We start from the raw sequence: 18,159 nt of genomic DNA, 5'->3' as shown, positions 1-18,159 counted from the left end.
CATTCTCACACAATTCCCCTTGTGTTCGCCTCAGAATCCCGACATCGGCTGCAAGACAGCGGACATTCATATAACTTCGCAATCAGTGCCCAAGTGTCTCTCACTATTGGTTTAAATTTGACGGCTAAAAGAAACACATCTCAGAGACTGTGCATCGGCTCTCTACTTCTACCAGAAGTAGAGAGCCTTCTACCAGAAGCCAGCGAAAGGCAGCCCAAAAACCCACTCTGTCACAGGTCATAAATGTAATGTCTAAAAGAAAATGGTAACCACAAGCTGGCAAATTTAAAAAAATTTCAAAATTTCTTTATTCTTGAATGACTCATTCTCCTATATAATGAACCCAAAATTCAGAAGGAAAATATTTGAATGGTACAATATTTAAGAACAAGATTTAAAAAGAAATATGCAGGTGATTTATCTTGTTCACGGTTTTGTTGCTATTTTAAGTACCCAGACTCTCTGTATGCACCCAGTACAGTATCTCAGATAGGTTCTGCCTATCACATCCATTCCTGATGAATTACTTTATAAATAAAAACCAGACACCATATACCAACATATACCCTAACTTAGAGTGACATTTTCACCTTTGAAAGCTATTGTCATGGATGTTGGAAAGGGTGAACCGTGGAATGACAGGAGAACGAAAAGACCCTATGCATAGTGGCGAGACGGGGGTTAGCCTGGGCTCAGCTGTTCAGGAAATGTCGTATAGAAACCTATGCCCTCAGGTAGTGGACATGGGGCGACCTAGTGCTAGGCAGGTCTCAGGACATCCGAATGTCAATGCTGAGCGAAGGCAAATGAAAGACCCAGAAATATATAGCCCCAAAGGGAGACACTGGAAGGACAGCAAAGCACAGGAAACAAGAGACAGGACATAGAAGGAGTGCCCTCTGGCTGCAGAGGGTGTGACAGTACCCCCCCCCCCCCCCTTAATGGGCATCTCCTGACGCCCAAACAAATAAATGAGCTGCACAGCACTGGGGGGAGGAAAGACCTCATTTAACTGAAAGAAAAACTCCGGGAGTCCACGGCTGAGAGCTGCCCCCTCCTCCAGGGTATAAAACTTTATTGGGTAGAGGAAGGAGGGGTTGAGTAGAGCTCCAGAGACTAAAAACAAAAAAGACAAGTACACAAGCACAAACCACAACAAACAGGTAGGAACCAGAAGTTTAGACACACAGGGAGCAGGGGGGACCAAATAGGAGGGGAAGTGAAAAATCAAAACACCAGGCAAAAGAATAAAAAAGAAAAAACCCGGGGAAAAATACCGCAGACTGGGCAATAGGCACGTTCACATTCTATCACTGATATCGGAGTGGACAACCCGAGGAAAGCCAGACCGTAGTCCCCTCACAGGCATGGATGTCCGGATAGATATCCAGCGAAAATAATGGAGGAACGGCAAAAGGCTCACCAAACTAACGCTGATATCGGAGTGGACAGCCTGAGGAAAGCCAGGCACAGGACCCGCTCACAGACACTGAAGACCGGAGTGAAGACCGAAGTGATATCCAGCAATAAGGATGGGAGAGCCAGCTCAACATTCAATCACGGATGCCGGGAGAGACGACCCGAGGAAAGCCAGGTATTCAGGAGTGTATGTCAGGATGGCATAACACAGAATGACCTGACTACAGACACGGGTCAGGAGTCGCATCCTGCAATTAGAATTGAAGAACTGAAAAAAAAAGCCCAGAGAAAAAGAAAAAAGGCTGCAGAAAAAACAAAAGACGCCGCTTGTGGGGTCGAAAAAGGTTCAGCATTCTGTCACGGATGTGGGAAAGGGCGAACCGTGGAATGACAGGAGAGCGAAAAGACCCTATGCTAGCGGTGAGACGGGGGTTAGCCCGGGCTCAGCTGTTCAGGAAATGCCGTATAGAAACCTATGCCTATGCCTATGTACTTACACTCACTAGAAAATCAAGGGGATTCTATGTATGTTGTAAAGCCCAGAGTTGTTTTTGCCTTATTTTGCTACTTAACCTTAAATTAATATAAAATGCACTTTTATCTAACTATCTGCAGAATTTAGCAAAGGGTTATTTTATGGTAGACGTACAGTATGTTACTGTAATGAGGTAATACAGTTACCAGCAGTTTGGTACTTAGATGTTTAGAAACATTTTAGTAAACAGTAGTAAACAGTCAAATACGTAACTGGATTTTCCCATTGAGCAAAGTATGAGCAATCTGCCTACTTCACAGGAAATGTATGAGATAATCAGTTTGCCCTCAGGAAAATGGTTCCTGTGATACAATAACAATGATGCTGTTGACAGTTAAATAATATTAATTAAATAATGTGTTTTATCATAGCCATCACATCTTCATGTAGAATGTTATCTTTTTCTAAAATATCCAAAATCGGTTAAAATGGATCTATTAAAATCCTATTATCCTAATTTAAGGGACCATATCTGAACCTTTAAATTTTACAATTTATATTCACAAATTATTTTTAATTATTTTCTTGTAAATTAGAAGAACATATGTTAAGACGATCATAATGTACAGTATATGATTTTACTTTTATTTAAGAAGGGCTGAGATGCCACTTTAACTATGCCAAAGGTTAGTATGAAGTACTCTTTCATGCAGTTGTAGCCATAATGTTTTTAGTAAACCACAGAATTAAGTGTTGCTGTGGATTTTTCAATGAAGCCCCTTTCCGTATTCTGAACCATAGAATAGCCTATTAATGCTTGCATGCTGGAATGCAAGCAAAGATCAGCTTTTTGATAAGGAGCATCTCTCAGGAACAGTGGCAGAACCTAGGACAGTGGTTCCCATGATGGATGCCCACTCCTCGCTCCTGGATGTCTAGCAGAGAGTTATAGGAACATTGGTCTTTAAGCCACAGGTTGTGAGTCAATCATCCAAAAGATGACCAACCAATCAGGGATGTAGGGCATGGTGACCTTTCAACAACCGTATTTGTTGTATTTTAGGCCCTGGCTAGCTCTGCTGGTAGAGCCTGAGACTCATAATCTCAGGGTAGTGGGTTTGTTTCCCACGTCGGGCGCCAGGTCCTCCATGTTGGAGATTGGGCACAAGGCCACACGTAAGCAACTCACTTTCTTCCTTCAGAAGTGACTCACCTTGACCAACCATTCACCCTTGTGCATGAACTTTATCCTCATTTAGCTCAACACTAACCAAGAGGTCCTACTGAAGAGGACCAACTGTTAGCATGAGGCTACAGCAAAACTTTGTCTCTCTCTCTCCCTAAAATTCCAAGCTGCACTAGGACTGGTTGACATTGGGCCAGCAGAGCACAGATTGGACAGATTGGACCCCATCAGCTGTTCCTTCTGTGCTGGACTTGAGGATGTGTATAATTCTTTATTTAACATTATCAATCTCAAGAACTCAATTGCTATCCTAATACATGTTTGATATCAATTTATTTATCTAAGTAATAGTATTTAATTATGAGTTCTGAAATGATTAAGTTGGTATAATTGATGGTATACTATATCCATAATCCTTCTGTTTTTATGTCTTCATAATCTTGATTTTTATTATATCCTGGTAGCCCTCACATAAGAAATCTGGTGTTTCTATATAGGAAGACTGTTTCAAGTATTTGCTTTGTTTTTTTTTAATGTACACGTTATGTATTAATACATGCATTCAGTAGGTTTTGAATCTTTGTGACGTCTGCTTGTTAGCCGATTGATTCCTAATAGCCCAAAACAAAACTCACGCAATTTAGTGGTACTATTAATAAATTGTGCCAGTAAATTCACACAAACACCCACACAGTATCATCATCTGAGGCAAAGTGTTGTCTTCACATATCTACATTAACATTGATTTTCTGTATATGTGGTTATTTAAATTAATGTATTTTACATCCTCTGTGGAATATTGCAATAATACTTTATACATTGTAGAAGACCTATAAATTCATCATATTTTATCAAGTGGGATGACTGATCCATAGATTACACGGCAGTTGGGAAGGGATCCTACTACAGGGACTCGGTGATCCTGGGCAGCTGACAGAGAAAGCTAAGGTGAAGGCACTCAGGACGCAATGAGGAATAGAGTTGTAGTTGAGCTTTGGCAGACAGAGGGAAGGAATTGGGGAACCTCCAAGCTGGCAGCTGTGGGAAAACAACCACTGGATTGGTGCTAGTATTCAGGACTTTAGGCATGTTTTGGGTGTTAGGTTTCAGATCTCAGGGTCTGAGTTTCCTGGTTTAAGATTTTTTGTGGATATTACTGTGTCCTGGGGCAACCAAGGATAGTGAGCTGCTGCCCACACAGGCATGACAATCATTATTATGTATACATTTTACTGTTGTTTTAATCCTAGGCAATGATATAATAATAATTAATAATTGCTTACACTTATATAGCGCTTTTCTAAACACTCCACTCAAAGCGCTTTAGAGGTCATGGGGACTCCCCTCCACCACCACCAATGTGCAGCATTCACATATGATTTCATTTTTATGTAATGGAACATTATGACCTCAGAGGTACCTGTATAATGGTTGTATACTACCAACGTATATATAGACTAGGAATTCCAGCCCTAGTCCTGTAGAAAAAACTGTGTCTGCAGGATTTGATTCCTACCGCAAGGGGAAAAAAATATAGAAATTGGTCACAAATAGAAAACTGAAATCAATTATCCTGAGATTAAGAGTTTGGGTATAGCAAAAAACAGAAGATCTTCCAAGTCCAAGGCTGGGAAGCACTGGTATAAACCAAGAGTAGGCAACCTTGGTACCCATGTACCACGTGTTGATAGGTTTTTATTCTATCTATAAGGTGGTTAAGGAGACAAATCAACTGGATTTTTAAGGTTAAATAGGTTCTAATTGAAAGGCACATCTAAATTGTGCAGCAAGGACTAGGGTTGCTTACATATGGTGTAGAGTATAACAAAATGCAGGACTTAGAAACATACACCTAATGCAAAAAAAACACAGATGATCTAAAATATTAAAAAAATTATGCTATACAGTATGAGTATCAGAGCCAGTAAGTAATCTATGCAAAAAGATTTCAAGTAAAGGTGCTTGTGATCTGAGTATCAGGAAGAAACAGTGTTAGGTAGTACAACACTGGTAATAAGTGTTCTTTGGGATCTAGGGATGCTGACTAAGTGTGCATTCAAAAGAAGGTCATAAATGATATTTCTACACTGATGGTTCTACAAAAGGGAGTAAAATTGTGTAATGAAATTGTGTGGTCCATAGGAAGAATAGTGAGGAATTCAGTGAACTACCTACACTTCACTTGCAATTCTCCAGCAACTCGATGTTTTTGGCAGGCCTGGTCAGATTCACTGCAGTGTTTGAAAACTTTTTCAATGGCATTCTTCTTTATTCGTACAATTTATGACGACTATAAACACAAAATGTAACAAAGTGCCTGAATTAGAAGTTCACAGAGAATATGTCCCTTGCTGCATTGGGACTACTTTACAGAATCACAGATGGCTAGAAAATAATGTTTATATATGAGTGAATGGTTACAAATGGTTAGAAGCTCCCTTGTATGGGAAATGAACAAAAAACCTAAAATACTTGTTTTTAATGTACTGAACATTTTCTGGATTGTGTTATAAAATTATTAACACTTCATATTAAACTGTAGATTAAATAGCTCTGCCCATGCTTAATGATATTGACAGATTTATTGTAATAATAACATCTTGCATATACATATGCTTTTAAACCCAAATCACAAGTTTATATAGCAATAAATCTTATGTACCTCCATTTATAACATTATTGCAATATTATTTTAAATTATGGAATAAATCAGTTTATATGCTATAAGTGCAGTCATTTGACATGAGTATTTCCATTCTTGTAGAATCTGAGCCCAAAATCACGTTTAGAGAGTAGCAACGTGTCCTATTACTTGATATTTGAATAAAATATTTTGCTTTTCAATTTTAAGAAACTATTTGCTAAGATTAAATCATTTGTACATAACTAAGAGCCAAAGACACTCAACATTAAAACTTTACTATTTACGAAATATCACGTGTTTGTTGCAAAATATTAAGCTACCCATCCCCCCCTTCACATGCAAAGATGCACACTCACCAATCCTAGGACAGTGATAGTGTCTCGTGCTCATCCTCAGGCTGAAACACTGAGATTCTGCTAAGATACAGGCTTTGTCTCAGAGGTGTCTCTTCATGTCTTCCACTGGTCAAAGAGCCAGGGAAGATTTTCTTCAGATCTGGCTTGCAGGTAAAAATAAATATATTTTAGTCCTTTGTGCATTGTGTTTGTGTTGATTTTTTTGTTTTGTTATTTATATCTGAAACTTATAAACATGATTTGTTGTGAAGCTAATTATAATTGTGATTATAATTAGAATTTGGGTGCTACTACTGTAATTAAATGTAGAGAGAAAAAATGTTTGATTCAAAGTATTCTAGATTTTGTCCTCTGCATGTTGATTATTGCAAATCCAACTTATACTGTTGTTTACCAGGCATGTGAAATATTGTACTATTTTAATATTGTATATTATTACTATGTATTTGTTTATTAGTTATTTCCATTTCCAGCATAAACTCTACAGAGGAAGGAGACCTCCACTCAATACTTTCAGTTAAGGATATTTGAGAAGTTTACTTTCCATATTAGTCATGTTTTAGTGATCATAACATAATTTGTTTTTATGTCTGTCAATGTGCATTGTTCAGCTAACTGACGGAAAGCCCATCTTATTTAAATAACATTTGGCAGCTGACAGTTGAAACTAGTGTTGTGTCTGGTGGCAGACTGAAAAATACCAAAGGCATTAATACTGGTTAAGTTTGAGGAGAGGGAGCAATTCGGGTACAGACTCTATTTGCTGTATGATCTGTACCCTGAAATTCAGGTATATCATCTACAAAATTGCTTATCCATAGGTATTATTCTGATGGTGGCAGTTATCACCATTTAGTGACGTAAAGACTCAACTTAAACATCCAGTGTAAAGTGTAAAGCCATTTTGGAAAGTTTGTAAATGTGAATAAAATGTGATGTAATCAAGTTGCTATGCATGTATAGTATACCTAAGTAATAATACAAAATAATAATAAAAAACCTTTTATTTTGTTTCAGTTTTGTATGTTTAAAAAAAGGAGGATGTTTATGTTCTTATTAATTTTACATTTTCAATCTTGGTGTGTGGAACTCTGAATGATTAATTTGAAATATTGAAGTCTGAGTTTTCGTTCATAAAAAGAATATGCTTCTATGTCAAATAACAAGTTAAGAACCCTGTTCATGGGAAAAAAAATCTCCTTAGAATGTTTTCTTCTAGAAATATGAATCTCAATTACTTTAAAATTGCGTTTTATAATGTATTTCAGCAGTACCAGTTGTATTTATAATGTGAATTATCAGGAGTCAAATGCATTTTTCCTGTGGCTCTTTTCTTTTAATGTTTCAAAGAAGGTGTGATTAAAGATTTTTATTTGAAATACTTTTTGGCCTTAACAACCTTGATTATAATTCCAAACACTTTATGTCTTTAAATAAATATACCATATCATTTTGTGGTTGGCGCCAGTGCATGTTTTACAGTTCATGTTACATTAGATCATAGTCCTAATGAAGTTAAAAATAAAGTAAATGCATACCAATTCCAACATGAAAATAGCACAATTAGACCATTTTCACCTGGTTTTTGGCAGATCAGGAGTGAAATTCCTAACTAGAAAACTGTAAGCAGTTTTAAAGTTTACTAAGCAAATCCCTATTCTTTACTTTGTGAGTGAACAGTAAGCAAATGTAGCTCGCTGCCTGGTGAATTTTGAAGAAGAGCAGTTAGCAATACAGAGCTCATTTTGCCAAGCGGTTTAGTGTGATGAATCCTGCCAAATTTTAAGAACATTGGCTGGTTTTCAAAAAATGACAGGCAGACATCTTGGTATAAGCACGAGCCCTATTTTGAAGCATGTTGACTTAGTTGATCTAACAGTTTTTGGTAGGGGCAGTTAATAGTATGGGTAAGAGATACTGTTAGACTATGCATAACAGAATTAAGTGGTGGTCAAACAGCTGTCTTAGTTTAAGTAGGAATTCTATTTAAATGTATTGAATTTGCACTTTCTGTAAAATGATGTTTGGTTTTCAGTAAATAAGCCAAACAGAATTTGTAGTAAAGGGGTTACCATTATGGGATTGTGTGGTCAAGCAACACAATGACTTAGTCTGAGTATATAAAGTATTGCTGCAGTCTGTGATGTCCAAAGTATGTCAAAGTGAAACTAGCCAGACTTTAAGTCATTTATTTATTTCTATATATATACAAAAATGCAGGCTCACTGTGAATTAGTAGTTGTAACACTAACAACACCTTCATCCATGATTAGTACATGACATGTAGATGTATTGTGGTAGGAGCACAATTTCAGTTGAATATTCCAACATATATCCCAGCATTGAATGAATAAAAATATTCCATAGTAACATTTCAATAATTAGATACTGCTACATTCAGAGCTTTCCCACAGTGATCCAGTGTTCCACTTAGTATGGTACTGAATTACTTTGTATATAGCAAGAGTTGTACAAACTTAGTTCTGTATCTTAGTAACCTCTAGAGGGCAGCAGCTGTTACTTTGGGATCATTGCAATTGAGAACATTTGGGAACTGATTCCAGCAGATGCATTAACTGCAACTGGTATTTACCTAGTGTGCTAGTTTAGTATGGAGCTGCATACTAACCAATATAGGTCATACTATATTGAAGGAACATGGAAAATTAAATTGAGGAATTGCTTACATGTGAAAGGATCCGGGGACTTTATCAGTAGTTAATCTGAATAAATGCACAAAATAGAGTGCAAATTTATTAGAACACCTCAACATCTGTCCTTGTATATACAGTACCTTTGTACTTTCACTCAACACTACCTCATATAGGGCTGTGCTCATTCACTAAAAAAATACTGTTTATGGCTTAGGCAAACATTTGAATTTCATTAAAAAAACACACTTCTTATAGGGATTCTTCTCCATCCTTCCAGTTTTTTTTTGCTATATATTTTTCCTGTATAAACCTATATGTAGAATACAGTGATGAATTAAAACTATGCAGATCCGTGAGTCCGTCTATTTCGTTTGCAAAGCCAAACCTTAAAGAATGAAGATATGAATACAATTTGAACGAAGTCTAAGCTCATGTTTTCAAAGTATTAATACAATTGTCAAATAATGTTTATTATGAGAGTTTTGACAGGATTGTAATGTATCAAGTTTGGATCTGGGGAGGCACAGCGGTGCGGTCATTGGCATTGCTGCTTCACAGTGTTGGGGCCCTGGGTTCAGTTCCTCATCTAGGGTGCTGTCTGCGTGGAGTTTGTATGTTCTCCCCTGGTTCATATGGGTTTCTTCCGATCGCTCCGTTTTCCTCCCACAGTCCAAAAACATAGAGTACTCATAGATTAATCGGTTTCTGGGATCACCTGCCCTGTGATCGACTCGTGTCTCATCCAGGGTGTACCCTACCTTGTGCCTGTTGCTAATAGAGATATGCTCTGGCTTCCCTGCAACCAGAACTGGAAAAAGCAGTTAGAAAATAGATGAATGGATTCCATTTACACATCAATAAAGATGTGTAAAAGATGTGATTGCATCAATAAAGATGCAATTAAGCTAACTAATGATTGCACAATATACTGTATTTAATAAGAATATGGAAAGAATATATATTAATTATTGTGATTGCATTTTGACTTGGTGGTTATTACTGCTGCCTTGAAGGTTTTGGGTGCTAGGTTTGACTCCAAGCTGGCGTTCCTTCTCTATGGAGTTTGCATGTTTTCTCCATGCATACATAGAAGATCTTTTTACACACTAGTTTCCTCCCACATCTGAAGACGTGGTGATGGTAGAGTGTCAACCCATCCTGAGAGCAGCCGTGTGTTCAAGTCTCTCTATGCTTACTTTATTCTTAAAATACATGATTATATTTGCTATTATGTCCTTACCTAATCAATGATTAAACATTTGTATATAATACTCTTTGATAACTTTCTGAGCTCTTTTTCACTCATGCAAAACCCTGTTACAAATAAGTATTCTTAAATGTTTTTTTTTCTTATTTCTGAGAAATTTTACAAAATGAACATCGCAGCCTGTATCACATGATAAAGACTTTCAAATAGTTACACTCATGGCAAAATGCCCATCATCGATATTATCTTACAGTTATGATGTGAACAAGGCAGTGTCAGCTGAATTGCTCACCAGTCAAGCTGAAGATCACGGAGCCAGTCACAGATTATTATACGTGAATGCAGTTGTGAACCCAGTCTTCTGCTTCATTCTTCAAAGATCGTCTGTGGGCATTTGCGGCAAATGCCTGCTGACTTTGTGACTTCAGCTTCCTGTGATAGACACTGCTGGTATGATATAAGTCTTGGCCTTGGGCTTAGTTCAAGTCAGCTCAGTGGATAGAGCCTCAATCAAGCTAGAATAAGGGCAGTAGTGCAGGGAAGGGGTAGGTCTTCTTTATAAAAATGCATGGTGGAGAATGAGTGTTGACTGAAATGCCTCCAAGTATTCCTCTAACACATGACCTCTGGTAAGACTGCTGTATAGCAGTGTATATATGGCTTGTTTTGGCCTTTGGGTCAATATACTGCATAGGCTCTTTTGTCAGTTTGCCTTTGGGTTACATATATAATCACATGGTGGTGCTTGAGCTATTATGTAAACTGAGATCTTTTTTTCATCTTTGCCTAGAATTTGTAGTAATCTTTGAAGGTTCAAGGTTGGTTACATCAGATATTATTGAGATCTGCATGCATATAAAGATGTAAACATTTGAATTAATTAACATGTTTTTGATTTTTGTTTAATAGTTAGGGTTTGGATAATAAAGAAATAAAAAGTAAAAAGGTACCAATAATAATAATCCAAGTCAAGGACCAGAGATAGTTCCTCTTTCTTATTTGCCTCAGTGCTTAAAGATGCTAAAACCTGGTTTATATGTGAGCAAGATTTGATACTGTATGTGACAGAAGGTATTTTAGACTAGAGCTTGTCAGATATGCAAGATAAGAGATATTAAGCAAGTAATACTGAATCCATATTATATCCATATGCACAAGTAGTACAGCAATTGTATGAAAAGAAAAGTTCAAATTTTGTAGCCTATTTCAGAAGACTGGGGCCTAAGGGCAAATGTCTGCTCTCACTCTGGAGGACATCAGTCCACAAGGCTGTATTACAAGGTTGTAAATATTTTATTCAGTTAAATACTACCTACTCATTTATTACTGTGTACTGTATGTGGAGAGGAAGAGAATGCATTGCAAATAACTTAATGGTCACAGAAAACTTTCAAGCTAGACCATAGTAGCACAGCTCACTATTTTATTTAAGCTATGTCAAAGAAGACATCACTCTTATTGACCTGTACATTTTGTGACATCTCTACTACTTGAATATTTAAGTAAAACATGGTAATGCATTGCATGTTGATTTCAAATACCTGGCAATTGTTCCCTTGAGCATGCTACACAGTACCCTCCAACACTATTCATACCCCTGAAGAAATAGAAACAATAAACAGCAAATAACAGATGTTTTACCAATTGGATAAAAAATGTTCTAAAGTAACCTTAATATCATTGCACAGAGCAAGGTCATTTTTGTCATAAATATTTAAATCCCCAAATCATGAGGTTCATGTTTATTCACAGCCCTGTAGTTAGTATTTTGTAAATCTTTCTCTTGCAGGGCTTGAACTAAATACATCCTGTAGTTGCTATGTGGTTCTGGCACTTCAGAGGGGAAATGTATGATCATTCCTCTATGAAGTATTTCTCAAAACTTTGTTTCAGGGAAACCGAGATGTCTAAATTGAGATGGAACATTAATTTTGTTTGCAGTTAGCTGTTCCTTTGCTAATTTGAATATAAGCTATAGATCACTGTTATGCTGGAAAGTTAATTTTTGGCCAGGTTTGAGGCTCTTAGCAGAAAGAACCAGGTGTCTAAATGTCCTGGTACATGTTGGAGTTCTCGCCTCAGAATAAAGTAACCATGGAACCCAAAATAAGGAAATCTAGGGGGGGCGAAGAAAAGCAATTTAATAAATTAAATGATACTGTATAGTAATGACTAAAATATAGCTATAATCTATCTTTAAGAGAAATTATGTAATTTGTGTCCCTCAGGAAGATGGAGATTAGGGATAAATTAATTGAACCCTTTCTGTCTGACCTCTGAATCTCCATATGTATGTCCTTGGTGTCATTGCACAGATATGAATAATATAGTTCAGGTGGGTAGCTGCGTCAGTTTGCGTAGGCTGCAAAGGAGCAAGCAATAGGTTTATTCCATGCTGAAAAGAGAAGGCTCCAGTATAGAGTGTGCTCTGTTTGAGAGCGACTTGGAGTCTCTCGAATTTATAGTTCCCATGTCTCCTGTCTCATGCTTGGTTTGGATTCTCTCAGATCACCCCTGTCCTTGTTCCTTTCTATGTTGTTTACTGTATCTCAGCTTAGACTCTGGCTTGCTTTGACCTCATCTCATGGGCAATCCCTTTGTGCTTCTGCAGTGTTGTCCCAGCTTCAATCCTCTCTAGGTTTTACCCTGAAATCTGTTTGCCTGCTTTGCTTGGATCCCTAGCCTGCTGCCAAACTATGCTGCTTGCAGCTTCCCTGTTTTATTTCTCTCTCATGTGGTTCACCTTACAAATCAAACCGCTGCTTAGTTCCACCTAATTCACACTACACTTTTAGTTCTTAGGTTAGATTTAGTTAGGATAAGTGGAGAAACTACTTGCTAACCACTCAGCAAACACAAACAAGCACTCTGTCCACCTGTTTTCGAATCAAATGACTTTCCAGAAAATTCTTTGCCATGCTCTTTCAGACTCTGTGAAAGACTCAACTGAAAACATTTGCTCCTCATAACATAGGGTTTAAGATAGCTGCTGTTTGTCAAGTTGCCTTCTGGGAAAAGTAGCATTGTCCTTAGTTAGAAGGACTACAGTACAAACTTTAGTGGGCAGGCCTACACAGGATTGAAGCTTCTTAACATCCTCAGTCCATCTTACACTACCTGTGGAACTAACACCTTCTTATATTTTGTTGCAAAATGAGTTATATTCTGCAATTAATGAGGTTTGTGTGAATTTCTTACTCAGCGAAAACAGACTAATTGTATTTTTTTCCAGTTCCAGTGGTTCACCTCATGTCTTGCACTGTTATTTCACTTGCATTGCTTGACTCAGATCAGTTGCCTTGCTTCAGGGACACATTCAGAGCCATTAAAACTTAAAATATGTAGGTCATATCCCATGAGTGTGCAACAGACATGTTATGTACTCTTTGTTCCCTTTCCCCTTTTGGTTTCACCTAGAGAACCAAAATCCCATTGGCTTTTTGACAAAAAAATTACAACATGAGCCTTTTCAATTTTGTGCTCATTGGAGTGTGAAAACTTACAGAATGTGACAATTTCTTTCAAATGTGGAAATTAAAACCTAATCTCCTCACACATTAAAGAAAGGTACTCTACTATTTTACTTGCTTCTTTCGTATTCAATAAAAATGGGAACTGTGATCCAAACCTCAAAGCAATATTATTTTGTGATGTGTTTTAATAATGACCCTTTTCAGATCAATTGCAAAGCATGTGTATACAGTACGTGTTGTACATCCTTGTATTTTCAGAAATACAATCATGAGTGACAGCTTTATCTCATAGTCTGACAATTTGAAGGAATTTGTAAACATAATGCAGAAAGCTGTTAATGTTGTTGTGTCTACTCATCAAGTCAAAAATAATAACAATAGCTGAGATTATTCTTGTTTTTTTGTTTAAAAATAAATTAGTTGCTTACTTGGGGAGACGGAAATGCTATTCAGGACTTCCTCAGAGTAAAGTTGCTTGAGGAGACTTCAAGGGCTGCCATCAGCAACTGAAATACCCCTGACATTCCAGGCACCTGACATTTTTCTATTTCTCAATCTTTAGATTAAATTGAGCTTCAGAATCCAATCAGGCAAACAAGTGTCACAAGATCTTTTCATGCTGCTAAGGAAAATGAGGGGTTGTTTTTTTATATTTTAAAGTTTTATGAGATGATGCTGAGTTTTTTTTATTATTGATCATGAGTTTTATTAAGTATGTGACCTGCCTGCACAGATCCCCGCCTTTTTTGTTGTCAGTGGCAATCCAAAGCATTTTTTAAAAAATAACTCTTTAAAAATGTAAGGCACCAGGGAAATAGTTGTGTACCTTCAAAGGTACCACTCACTGATATCCTGTAGAAGAGCTTTTCACATGTAAAAAAAGTTTATATGTAATTTATAATGTTTATATGTTTATTTCCATCTCTAGTGTTATTGCCTACCGTATACATATTTGTTGAATTTGTTTCTATGTACAATTATGGTTCTAGAATAAGAACTATATGCTTTGAATTGTATATGAAAATGTTTTGCATCATCAGTGTGTTTCATGGATGTTTTGATGGATTTAATGGTTGAAACTTCACAAAGAATGCAGAGTGTAAACAACTTTGCTGTGAATGACTAGACAAAATGGAATAGACAGTACAGAGCCTGGCTGAGAGTATATGTCCTGGCTATGTGCCTGGACTGAACGTATAAATATTTTGACACTTGATATCACTCATTCTACCTGTTAAGTAAACATATATGTGCTTTTACTTTCAAATGTGCTTTTAAAGGCATGCCAAATATTCCTGTTCTTATTATAGTTTTCCTAGTTAGTATGTATTGTGTATTTCTTTGGTTGCTTACCATGTTCTGCACACATTATAAGGCTTTTATGTTGACTGAGTACAAAAAAGGAACCACCCTCAAAATCAAATTACTGTATGCTACTACAGTACATACTACTGCTGATACTGTACTGTGTGTACTCTTATGAAAGGGAACAACAGACATAATTCCCATACAAGTTACATATGGGACCACTGTGATGATGAGATACATTTCAACTCAGAAAACACTATAGGATGCAAAGTTTCTGTGCACCGGAAAATAAGTATGTTGCGTGGAATCAAAAAATGATTTTAATGGATGGACTAACTAATTTACTGTGCTGGGATATTAATTAATTTTAGCAGCTAACTGTCCTTGTGTCTAACCATTGGATTGGGGTTATTTGCCAGTGGACATTTGTGTGTGTATGGGGGGGGGGGGGGGGCAGAATGATGGCGTAATAGAAACCAGACACTGTGCAGGATGTGAAGCATTTGTACAGGAGGGAGACTTAGCAAAAGGAGAGAAAAGCAGGGAGCCTCTATTATCCACTTTGACTCTTTGATTTTATACATTTCTGTATGTGGAATTGCTAGTGTAACGTTAGCATGAATCAGGTTTTAGAGTTGATCACCCTCATGTGAGAAAAGTCTACTGCTGGATATGTAAAGAAGCTGCTACATGGGTTGATGAGGAAGAAAGCATGGAGAGTTCAAGTAGGTGTCTCTTTTTACGTACTGTACTGCAGGTTACCAGCTTTTCACTGCTTGGAAGAAAAGTTTTTGTTTGGGGGGAAGGGGGGTCAATTTCAAAAGCATTTTTCATAACAGATAATGAAAACAATGACTATCATGAAGATTTAACTAAGAATTATTGTACTGCTTCTGAAGGCACATATTTTGGTCCTAACAGCAACCCTACAAATAACTGTACTCCTTATTTAACTTCATTGTATTATTTGGAGTTTTTCTTGGTGGTGGTGGTTTTTTCTTTGAGGTACTTAATCTAGGTATTAAAATAGCCACAAAATTAAGAGTGTTAGAAGAATAAATCTCAGGATAGATTAGATAGTTATAAAATGTGATGCAGTCATGTTTGTTGTAATATTCTGATATACAGTATGCAGAAATATAAGAAAACAGTTTAATCTAAGATCTGAAACTCATACAGTATTTGTAGGGATCTGAATTTTGACTGAAAAAGTCACAGTTTTAAAGTGTATATGACTTTAAACATCTGTCAGGTTTAAACCCTGATAACTATGACCCTAATTCTTTTAAGTTAGAAAAGTTATATTTTTGTTCAAAGGTCTTCTAAGTCTCAATATTTTAGTTTTATTTTAATGTTGATACTAATACAGTTATTTACAAATGTAATATGTGAATCAATTATTATTGTTCTGACAATGAAAATAGTCAATTTATATATGCACTGATTGTTTTGAAATTATATACATGTACATTAGTTTATGTTCTTGTATGAAAATATATTAAAGGCTAACATAGCTTAATTTTGTTGTCTTAGTGTAAATATAAGTTTTCTTGAACTAAACTACTAAAATATGAGTTCATGTATGTTTCTGATCCTTGTATTTTTCTATTGAAGATTATACATATATAGAAGCATTAAAAATTCAACATTTTTTATTGTTTAAATATTGATAAATATTATCAATGAACGCATATAATGTTACAAGTACTGTTAGGCCCCATTCAGTCTATGGAAGAAACAATGCTAAAAAATAACCATTTAGTGCAGATGATATTGTGATTTCTTTTATATATAAATAATTTGATTATTAAAATAAACTGAGAGCATTACATAATATTGAAAATGATAAGTATTAATAATATTTATTTTCTTATATTATTATTTTACTTTTAAAACAGATGTAGATTTTTGTCCAATGTTTAAAGAACCTTTAGCAACAGAGCAATTTTAAAATATCTTGTAGCTTTGTAAGTATATAAAGAATTTCATTTTAAACTTTGCAATGACAAGAAAAATATGTCAAACAGAGTAGACAGAAATAATCGTGGATATTCTTTGAAGAAGAAAATGCGTACCTGGAAATTGAAAAGGGATTTCAGTAATGCAGAGCTGGTTATTTAAATTTGGTAGACAGTTGTCTGAAGAGACACTTTCCCTTGTTTGTAGAGCCAATTGCAATTGCCTTCAGATGGCTTGACATGGAGGTGACCTCACTTTGTGAAGTATTCCTTGTATTCCCTGAACTATGACCCCTGTGGTCTACCAAATCTCTTAAAAAATTACATTTTTCAAAACAATAAACAGATCCATATGGATTCGACCTGAATATAGCAAATGCAATGATGAGACCAAATGAGGTAATACAGTATATCATCTGATATGAGGAACTTCCTTTCTCATAGGGTTGATACACTGTATTTAAGGATCTTATCAATTTCATAACGTTTGTAACAGGGCAAACAAAAAGAGGTATTAAGAGATTGTCAATGTTTACTACTTACAGTAAGAGTGTGTATACTGTAATTTTAAAAGTTTTGATCCATGATGTATAAATACTTTGTGTCTGTGGATTATGTAAATTGTAAAGTTCCTCACTCGTGGGTACAACAGCAGAATCTGCAACATACCTGGCAGTTATGAGTTTCTACCCTCATTCGGGCTTAGCCAATTATGCGCTACTGCTTGGGGAATGCCACTGACAGTGGGCTAGTCACATGACACAGGCTGATACCTGTAATACCTGTATCACACAGCTCATTCAGCTTGAGTAGTTTTACCCATTGGTGATAATTATTATTATTATTATTATTAGTCTCCTAAAACAGTTCTAATTACTTGCAACGGTAAAGGTGAATGATGGTGAAAAGATTCCTACACTTATCTACACTGCTAAAGTGCTTTTCCAGTTCTGGATCCGGGGTGCGGTCTACATACAGTTTGGATGTTCTCCACATTTTTGTGTGGGTTTTTGTGCTCCAGTTTCCTCCCACACTCCAAAGATATACTGGGAGGTTAAATGGCTTCTGAGAAAATTGCTCCTGGTGTGAGCATGTGGTTGTGTCTGTGTGTGATCTACGATGGACTGGTGTCCCATCCAGGGTGTATGCCCTGTGCCCATTGTTTGGCAAAAGAGGGTCCAGCTCCCCTGCGACCCTGGATTGAATGAAATGGTTCGAAAATGCATGGTAGGATGATTGTGTATCTACTTTTTGATAAACCTAAATTTGAATACAGTAACTTTGGATTACAATATTTCAAATTCTCTGTTTTGGTTTGTATTTTTTTTTAAAGTATCCTGATGAACAGTGGCAGTGGAGTAATCACACCTTCACAGCTGCTGCAGTCACACTCACATATTGTAAATAATAGAGCAAAGACCCACAGACATACACATTTCATAAAATAACCCTGTAGCCAGCGACTGTGGGTGTGCAGTC

General features: G+C 36.5%; 1 protein-coding gene across 2 annotated transcripts in view; it reads left to right on the top strand.

Moving 5' to 3' along the window:
• gjc2 (gap junction protein gamma 2) overlaps positions 1-18,159 on the top strand; it is a 60,405-nt gene that overhangs the window by 20,414 nt on the left and 21,832 nt on the right. The window contains exon 1 of one of the 2 annotated variants that reach the window (XM_015354115.2): positions 15,379-15,447. The exons of the other annotated variant lie outside the window; for it this stretch is intronic. The gene's annotated coding sequence lies outside the window, so the exon portion shown is untranslated. Of the gene's footprint in view, positions 1-15,378; positions 15,448-18,159 lie in introns of those variants that run through there. 2 annotated transcript variants of the gene reach the window in all.

The sequence above is a fragment of the Lepisosteus oculatus genome, chromosome 6 (assembly GCF_040954835.1).
Source record: "Lepisosteus oculatus isolate fLepOcu1 chromosome 6, fLepOcu1.hap2, whole genome shotgun sequence".
Classification (NCBI taxonomy): Eukaryota; Metazoa; Chordata; class Actinopteri; order Semionotiformes; family Lepisosteidae; genus Lepisosteus; species Lepisosteus oculatus.
The sequence above is the reverse complement of the archived record's forward strand: the minus strand, read 5'-3'. Positions and strand labels throughout refer to the sequence as shown.